Raw genomic sequence first — 6,933 nt, 5'->3', positions numbered from 1 at the left:
TTCATATAATTTTTTTCCAGAAATGCATCCTTTCTGTAAGCGTTCGCTGATGGCATGGCGTTGCCACATTAGTCTTGAAGTGGCTCTCGAATCGAGTCAGCACTCGCTTACGGCCACACCACCCTGAGCACGCCCGCTCTCGTCTGATCTCGGAAGCCAAGCAGGGTCGGGCCTGGTTAGTACTTGGATGGGAGATCGCCTGGGAATACCAGGTGCTGTAAGCATTTAATTCTTTATTTAATTAATTATTTAATTATTTATTCATATAATTTTTTCCAGAAATGCATCCTTTCTGTAAGCGTTCGCCGATGGCATGGCGTTGCCACATTAGTCTTGAAGTGGCTCTCGAATCGAGTCAGCGCTCGCTTACGGCCACACCACCCTGAGCACGCCCGCTCTCGTCTGATCTCGGAAGCCAAGCAGGGTCGGGTCTGGTTAGTACTTGGATGGGAGACCGCCTGGGAATACCAGGTGCTGTATGCATTTAATTCTTTATTTAATTAATTATTTAATTATTTATTCATATAATTTTTTTCCAGAAATGCATCCTTTCTGTAAGCGTTCGCCGATGGCATGGCGTTGCCACATTAGTCTTGAAGTGGCTCTCGAATCGAGTCAGCGCTCGCTTACGGCCACACCACCCTGAGCACGCCCGCTCTCGTCTGATCTCGGAAGCCAAGCAGGGTCGGGCCTGGTTAGTACTTGGATGGGAGACCGCCTGGGAATACCAGGTGCTGTAAGCATTTAATTCTTTTTTAATTAATTATTTAATTATTTATTCATATAATTTTTTTCCAGAAATGCATCCTTTCTGTAAGCGTTCGCCGATGGCATGGCGTTGCCACATTAGTCTTGAAGTGGCTCTCGAATCGAGTCAGCGCTCGCTTACGGCCACACCACCCTGAGCACGCCCGCTCTCGTCTGATCTCGGAAGCCAAGCAGGGTCGGGCCTGGTTAGTACTTGGATGGGAGACCGCCTGGGAATACCAGGTGCTGTAAGCATTTAATTCTTTATTTAATTAATTATTTAATTATTTATTCATATGATTTTTTTCCAGAAATGCATCCTTTCTGTAAGCGTTCGCCGATGGCATGGCGTTGCCACATTAGTCTTGAAGTGGCTCTCGAATCGAGTCAGCGCTCGCTTACGGCCACACCGCCCTGAGCACGCCCGCTCTCGTCTGATCTCGGAAGCCAAGCAGGGTCGGGCCTGGTTAGTACTTGGATGGGAGACCGCCTGGGAATACCAGGTGCTGTAAGCATTTAATTCTTTATTTAATTAATTATTTAATTATTTATTCATATAATTTTTTTCCAGAAATGCATCCTTTCTGTAAGCGTTCGCCGATGGCATGGCGTTGCCACATTAGTCTTGAAGTGGCTCTCGAATCGAGTCAGCGCTCGCTTACGGCCACACCACCCTGAGCACGCCCGCTCTCGTCTGATCTCGGAAGCCAAGCAGGGTCGGGCCTGGTTAGTACTTGGATGGGAGACCGCCTGGGAATACCAGGTGCTGTAAGCATTTAATTAATTATTTATTTATTTATTCATATAATTTTTTTCCAGAAATGCATCCTTTCTGTAAGCGTTCGCCGATGGCATGGCGTTGCCACATTAGTCTTGAAGTGGCTCTCGAATCGAGTCAGCGCTCGCTTACGGCCACACCACCCTGAGCACGCCCGCTCTCGTCTGATCTCGGAAGCCAAGCAGGGTCGGGCCTGGTTAGTACTTGGATTGGAGACCGCCTGGGAATACCAGGTGCTGTAAGCATTTAATTCTTTATTTAATTAATTATTTAATTATTTATTCATATAATTTTTTTCCAGAAATGCATCCTTTCTGTAAGCGTTCGCCGATGGCATGGCGTTGCCACATTAGTCTTGAAGTGGCTCTCGAATCGAGTCAGCGCTCGCTTACGGCCACACCACCCTGAGCACGCCCGCTCTCGTCTGATCTCGGAAGCCAAGCAGGGTCGGGCCTGGTTAGTACTTGGATGGGAGACCGCCTGGGAATACCAGGTGCTGTAAGCATTTAATTCTTTATTTAATTAATTATTTAATTATTTATTCATATAATTTTTTTCCAGAAATGCATCCTTTCTGTAAGCGTTCGCCGATGGCATGGCGTTGCCACATTAGTCTTGAAGTGGCTCTCGAATCGAGTCAGCGCTTGCTTACGGCCACACCACCCTGAGCACGCCCGCTCTCGTCTGATCTCGGAAGCCAAGCAGGGTCGGGCCTGGTTAGTACTTGGATGGGAGACCGCCTGGGAATACCAGGTGCTGTAAGCGTTTGATTCTTTATTTAATTAATTATTTAATTATTTATTCATATAATTTTTTTCCAGAAATGCATTCTTTCTGTAAGCGTTCGCCGATGGCATGGCGTTGCCACATTAGTCTTGAAGTGGCTCTCGAATCGAGTCAGCGCTCGCTTACGGCCACACCACCCTGAGCACGCCCGCTCTCGTCTGATCTCGGAAGCCAAGCAGGGTCGGGCCTGGTTAGTACTTGGATGGGAGACCGCCTGGGAATACCAGGTGCTGTAAGCATTTAATTCTTTATTTAATTAATTATTTAATTATTTATTCATATAATTTTTTTCCAGAAATGCATCCTTTCTGTAAGCGTTCGCCGATGGCATGGCGTTGCCACATTAGTCTTGAAGTGGCTCTCGAATCGAGTCAGCGCTCGCTTACGGCCACACCACCCTGAGCACGCCCGCTCTCGTCTGATCTCGGAAGCCAAGCAGGGTCGGGCCTGGTTAGTACTTGGATGGGAGACCGCCTGGGAATACCAGGTGCTGTAAGCATTTAATTCTTTATTTAATTAATTATTTAATTATTTATTCATATAATTTTTTTCCAGAAATGCATCCTTTCTGTAAGCGTTCGCCGATGGCATGGCGTTGCCACATTAGTCTTGAAGTGGCTCTCGAATCGAGTCAGCGCTCGCTCACGGCCACACCACCCTGAGCACGCCCGCTCTCGTCTGATCTCGGAAGCCAAGCAGGGTCGGGCCTGGTTAGTACTTGGATGGGAGACCGCCTGGGAATTCCAGGTGCTGTAAGCATTTAATTAATTATTTATTTATTTATTCATATAATTTTTTTCCAGAAATGCATCCTTTCTGTAAGCGTTCGCCGATGGCATGGCGTTGCCACATTAGTCTTGAAGTGGCTCTCGAATCGAGTCAGCGCTCGCTTACGGCCACACCACCCTGAGCACGCCCGCTCTCGTCTGATCTCGGAAGCCAAGCAGGGTCGGGCCTGGTTAGTACTTGGATGGGAGACCGCCTGGGAATACCAGGTGCTGTAAGCATTTAATTCTTTATTTAATTAATTATTTAATTATTTATTCATATAATTTTTTTCCAGAAATGCATCCTTTCTGTAAGCGTTCGCCGATGGCATGGCGTTGCCACATTAGTCTTGAAGTGGCTCTCGAATCGAGTCAGCGCTCGCTTACGGCCACACCACCCTGAGCACGCCCGCTCTCGTCTGATCTCGGAAGCCAAGCAGGGTCGGGCCTGGTTAGTACTTGGATGGGAGACCGCCTGGGAATACCAGGTGCTGTAAGCATTTAATTCTTTATTTAATTAATTATTTAATTATTTATTCATATAATTTTTTTCCAGAAATGCATCCTTTCTGTAAGCGTTCGCCGATGGCATGGCGTTGCCACATTAGTCTTGAAGTGGCTCTCGAATCGAGTCAGCGCTCGCTTACGGCCACACCACCCTGAGCACGCCCGCTCTCGTCTGATCTCGGAAGCCAAGCAGGGTCGGGCCTGGTTAGTACTTGGATGGGAGACCGCCTGGGAATACCAGGTGCTGTAAGCATTTAATTCTTTATTTAATTAATTATTTAATTATTTATTCATATATTTTTTTTTCCAGAAATGCATCCTTTCTGTAAGCGTTCGCCGATGGCATGGCGTTGCCACATTAGTCTTGAAGTGGCTCTCGAATCGAGTCTGCGCTCGCTTACGGCCACACCACCCTGAGCACGCCCGCTCTCGTCTGATCTCGGAAGCCAAGCAGGGTCGGGCCTGTTTAGTACTTGGATGGGAGACCGCCTGGGAATACCAGGTGCTGTAAGCATTTAATTAATTATTTAATTATTTATTCATATAATTTTTTTCCAGAAATGCATCCTTTCTGTAAGCGTTCGCTGATGGCATGGCGTTGCCACATTAGTCTTGAAGTGGCTCTCGAATCGAGTCAGCACTCGCTTACGGCCACACCACCCTGAGCACGCCCGCTCTCGTCTGATCTCGGAAGCCAAGCAGGGTCGGGCCTGGTTAGTACTTGGATGGGAGATCGCCTGGGAATACCAGGTGCTGTAAGCATTTAATTCTTTATTTAATTAATTATTTAATTATTTATTCATATAATTTTTTTCCAGAAATGCATCCTTTCTGTAAGCGTTCGCCGATGGCATGGCGTTGCCACATTAGTCTTGAAGTGGCTCTCGAATCGAGTCAGCGCTCGCTTACGGCCACACCACCCTGAGCACGCCCGCTCTCGTCTGATCTCGGAAGCCAAGCAGGGTCGGGTCTGGTTAGTACTTGGATGGGAGACCGCCTGGGAATACCAGGTGCTGTATGCATTTAATTCTTTATTTAATTAATTATTTAATTATTTATTCATATAATTTTTTTCCAGAAATGCATCCTTTCTGTAAGCGTTCGCCGATGGCATGGCGTTGCCACATTAGTCTTGAAGTGGCTCTCGAATCGAGTCAGCGCTCGCTTACGGCCACACCACCCTGAGCACGCCCGCTCTCGTCTGATCTCGGAAGCCAAACAGGGTCGGGCCTGGTTAGTACTTGGATGGGAGACCGCCTGGGAATACCAGGTGCTGTAAGCATTTAATTCTTTTTTAATTAATTATTTAATTATTTATTCATATAATTTTTTTCCAGAAATGCATCCTTTCTGTAAGCGTTCGCCGATGGCATGGCGTTGCCACATTAGTCTTGAAGTGGCTCTCGAATCGAGTCAGCGCTCGCTTACGGCCACACCACCCTGAGCACGCCCGCTCTCGTCTGATCTCGGAAGCCAAGCAGGGTCGGGCCTGGTTAGTACTTGGATGGGAGACCGCCTGGGAATACCAGGTGCTGTAAGCATTTAATTCTTTATTTAATTAATTATTTAATTATTTATTCATATGATTTTTTTCCAGAAATGCATCCTTTCTGTAAGCGTTCGCCGATGGCATGGCGTTGCCACATTAGTCTTGAAGTGGCTCTCGAATCGAGTCAGCGCTCGCTTACGGCCACACCGCCCTGAGCACGCCCGCTCTCGTCTGATCTCGGAAGCCAAGCAGGGTCGGGCCTGGTTAGTACTTGGATGGGAGACCGCCTGGGAATACCAGGTGCTGTAAGCATTTAATTCTTTATTTAATTAATTATTTAATTATTTATTCATATAATTTTTTTCCAGAAATGCATCCTTTCTGTAAGCGTTCGCCGATGGCATGGCGTTGCCACATTAGTCTTGAAGTGGCTCTCGAATCGAGTCAGCGCTCGCTTACGGCCACACCACCCTGAGCACGCCCGCTCTCGTCTGATCTCGGAAGCCAAGCAGGGTCGGGCCTGGTTAGTACTTGGATGGGAGACCGCCTGGGAATACCAGGTGCTGTAAGCATTAAATTCTTTATTTAATTAATTATTTAATTATTTATTCATATAATTTTTTTCCAGAAATGCATCCTTTCTGTAAGCGTTCGCCGATGGCATGGCGTTGCCACATTAGTCTTGAAGTGGCTCTCGAATCGAGTCAGCGCTCGCTTACGGCCACACCACCCTGAGCACGCCCGCTCTCGTCTGATCTCGGAAGCCAAGCAGGGTCGGGCCTGGTTAGTACTTGGATGGGAGACCGCCTGGGAATACCAGGTGCTGTAAGCATTTAATTAATTATTTATTTATTTATTCATATAATTTTTTTCCAGAAATGCATCCTTTCTGTAAGCGTTCGCCGATGGCATGGCGTTGCCACATTAGTCTTGAAGTGGCTCTCGAATCGAGTCAGCGCTCGCTTACGGCCACACCACCCTGAGCACGCCCGCTCTCGTCTGATCTCGGAAGCCAAGCAGGGTCGGGCCTGGTTAGTACTTGGATTGGAGACCGCCTGGGAATACCAGGTGCTGTAAGCATTTAATTCTTTATTTAATTAATTATTTAATTATTTATTCATATAATTTTTTTCCAGAAATGCATCCTTTCTGTAAGCGTTCGCCGATGGCATGGCGTTGCCACATTAGTCTTGAAGTGGCTCTCGAATCGAGTCAGCGCTCGCTTACGGCCACACCACCCTGAGCACGCCCGCTCTCGTCTGATCTCGGAAGCCAAGCAGGGTCGGGCCTGGTTAGTACTTGGATGGGAGACCGCCTGGGAATACCAGGTGCTGTAAGCATTTAATTCTTTATTTAATTAATTATTTAATTATTTATTCATATAATTTTTTTCCAGAAATGCATCCTTTCTGTAAGCGTTCGCCGATGGCATGGCGTTGCCACATTAGTCTTGAAGTGGCTCTCGAATCGAGTCAGCGCTCGCTTACGGCCACACCACCCTGAGCACGCCCGCTCTCGTCTGATCTCGGAAGCCAAGCAGGGTCGGGCCTGGTTAGTACTTGGATGGGAGACCGCCTGGGAATACCAGGTGCTGTAAGCGTTTGATTCTTTATTTAATTAATTATTTAATTATTGTAATGGATAAATTATCCACTTTGGTGGCTGAACAAAAAAAAGGCTTGACGCTCACTGTCCAAAAAATTCAATTTTCCACAGCATAATTTTGCAGAACTGAAGGATTATTTATTAAATGAAAGTAACTCCATACAAAATGAAAAACTCAAAATCGTAAATAACTAAAGGATTGCAAAGATAACTTGTAGATTGTATTTCTCATGGAGTCAGGATTTGAGGTCAAA

The 6,933-nt window shown here is 46.6% G+C and overlaps 1 long non-coding RNA gene, 22 other non-coding genes and 4 pseudogenes across 23 annotated transcripts in view; all 27 read left to right on the top strand.

Annotated features, from left to right (window-relative positions):
• LOC141353270 (uncharacterized) overlaps positions 1–6,933 on the top strand; it is a 508,637-nt gene that overhangs the window by 401,176 nt on the left and 100,528 nt on the right. The window lies entirely within an intron of this gene.
• LOC141357916 (5S ribosomal RNA) lies at positions 106–224 on the top strand. The gene has a single exon (XR_012364405.1). It is a non-coding gene; the product is annotated as a 5S ribosomal RNA (ribosomal RNA).
• LOC141353702 (5S ribosomal RNA) lies at positions 365–483 on the top strand (annotated as a pseudogene).
• LOC141356451 (5S ribosomal RNA) lies at positions 625–743 on the top strand. The gene has a single exon (XR_012362913.1). It is a non-coding gene; the product is annotated as a 5S ribosomal RNA (ribosomal RNA).
• On the top strand, positions 884–1,002 carry LOC141356450 (5S ribosomal RNA). The gene has a single exon (XR_012362912.1). It is a non-coding gene; the product is annotated as a 5S ribosomal RNA (ribosomal RNA).
• On the top strand, positions 1,144–1,262 carry LOC141356969 (5S ribosomal RNA). The gene has a single exon (XR_012363441.1). It is a non-coding gene; the product is annotated as a 5S ribosomal RNA (ribosomal RNA).
• Positions 1,404–1,522, top strand: LOC141356448 (5S ribosomal RNA). Its single transcript, XR_012362910.1, has one exon. It is a non-coding gene; the product is annotated as a 5S ribosomal RNA (ribosomal RNA).
• Positions 1,652–1,770, top strand: LOC141353691 (5S ribosomal RNA; annotated as a pseudogene).
• Positions 1,912–2,030, top strand: LOC141356447 (5S ribosomal RNA). Its single transcript, XR_012362909.1, has one exon. It is a non-coding gene; the product is annotated as a 5S ribosomal RNA (ribosomal RNA).
• LOC141357067 (5S ribosomal RNA) lies at positions 2,172–2,290 on the top strand. Its single transcript, XR_012363542.1, has one exon. It is a non-coding gene; the product is annotated as a 5S ribosomal RNA (ribosomal RNA).
• On the top strand, positions 2,432–2,550 carry LOC141356446 (5S ribosomal RNA). The gene has a single exon (XR_012362908.1). It is a non-coding gene; the product is annotated as a 5S ribosomal RNA (ribosomal RNA).
• Positions 2,692–2,810, top strand: LOC141356445 (5S ribosomal RNA). The gene has a single exon (XR_012362907.1). It is a non-coding gene; the product is annotated as a 5S ribosomal RNA (ribosomal RNA).
• LOC141358297 (5S ribosomal RNA) lies at positions 2,952–3,070 on the top strand. The gene has a single exon (XR_012364787.1). It is a non-coding gene; the product is annotated as a 5S ribosomal RNA (ribosomal RNA).
• LOC141356444 (5S ribosomal RNA) lies at positions 3,200–3,318 on the top strand. The gene has a single exon (XR_012362906.1). It is a non-coding gene; the product is annotated as a 5S ribosomal RNA (ribosomal RNA).
• Positions 3,460–3,578, top strand: LOC141356443 (5S ribosomal RNA). Its single transcript, XR_012362905.1, has one exon. It is a non-coding gene; the product is annotated as a 5S ribosomal RNA (ribosomal RNA).
• LOC141356442 (5S ribosomal RNA) lies at positions 3,720–3,838 on the top strand. The gene has a single exon (XR_012362904.1). It is a non-coding gene; the product is annotated as a 5S ribosomal RNA (ribosomal RNA).
• LOC141357657 (5S ribosomal RNA) lies at positions 3,981–4,099 on the top strand. The gene has a single exon (XR_012364144.1). It is a non-coding gene; the product is annotated as a 5S ribosomal RNA (ribosomal RNA).
• Positions 4,229–4,347, top strand: LOC141357915 (5S ribosomal RNA). Its single transcript, XR_012364404.1, has one exon. It is a non-coding gene; the product is annotated as a 5S ribosomal RNA (ribosomal RNA).
• LOC141353701 (5S ribosomal RNA) lies at positions 4,489–4,607 on the top strand (annotated as a pseudogene).
• LOC141357323 (5S ribosomal RNA) lies at positions 4,749–4,867 on the top strand. The gene has a single exon (XR_012363810.1). It is a non-coding gene; the product is annotated as a 5S ribosomal RNA (ribosomal RNA).
• On the top strand, positions 5,008–5,126 carry LOC141356441 (5S ribosomal RNA). Its single transcript, XR_012362903.1, has one exon. It is a non-coding gene; the product is annotated as a 5S ribosomal RNA (ribosomal RNA).
• On the top strand, positions 5,268–5,386 carry LOC141356968 (5S ribosomal RNA). Its single transcript, XR_012363440.1, has one exon. It is a non-coding gene; the product is annotated as a 5S ribosomal RNA (ribosomal RNA).
• Positions 5,528–5,646, top strand: LOC141356440 (5S ribosomal RNA). Its single transcript, XR_012362902.1, has one exon. It is a non-coding gene; the product is annotated as a 5S ribosomal RNA (ribosomal RNA).
• LOC141356439 (5S ribosomal RNA) lies at positions 5,788–5,906 on the top strand. Its single transcript, XR_012362901.1, has one exon. It is a non-coding gene; the product is annotated as a 5S ribosomal RNA (ribosomal RNA).
• Positions 6,036–6,154, top strand: LOC141353690 (5S ribosomal RNA; annotated as a pseudogene).
• LOC141356437 (5S ribosomal RNA) lies at positions 6,296–6,414 on the top strand. Its single transcript, XR_012362899.1, has one exon. It is a non-coding gene; the product is annotated as a 5S ribosomal RNA (ribosomal RNA).
• LOC141357066 (5S ribosomal RNA) lies at positions 6,556–6,674 on the top strand. The gene has a single exon (XR_012363541.1). It is a non-coding gene; the product is annotated as a 5S ribosomal RNA (ribosomal RNA).

This window comes from Misgurnus anguillicaudatus, chromosome 21 (genome assembly GCF_027580225.2).
Source record: "Misgurnus anguillicaudatus chromosome 21, ASM2758022v2, whole genome shotgun sequence".
Lineage (NCBI taxonomy): Eukaryota > Metazoa > Chordata > Actinopteri > Cypriniformes > Cobitidae > Misgurnus > Misgurnus anguillicaudatus.
The sequence above is the reverse complement of the archived record's forward strand: the minus strand, read 5'-3'. Positions and strand labels throughout refer to the sequence as shown.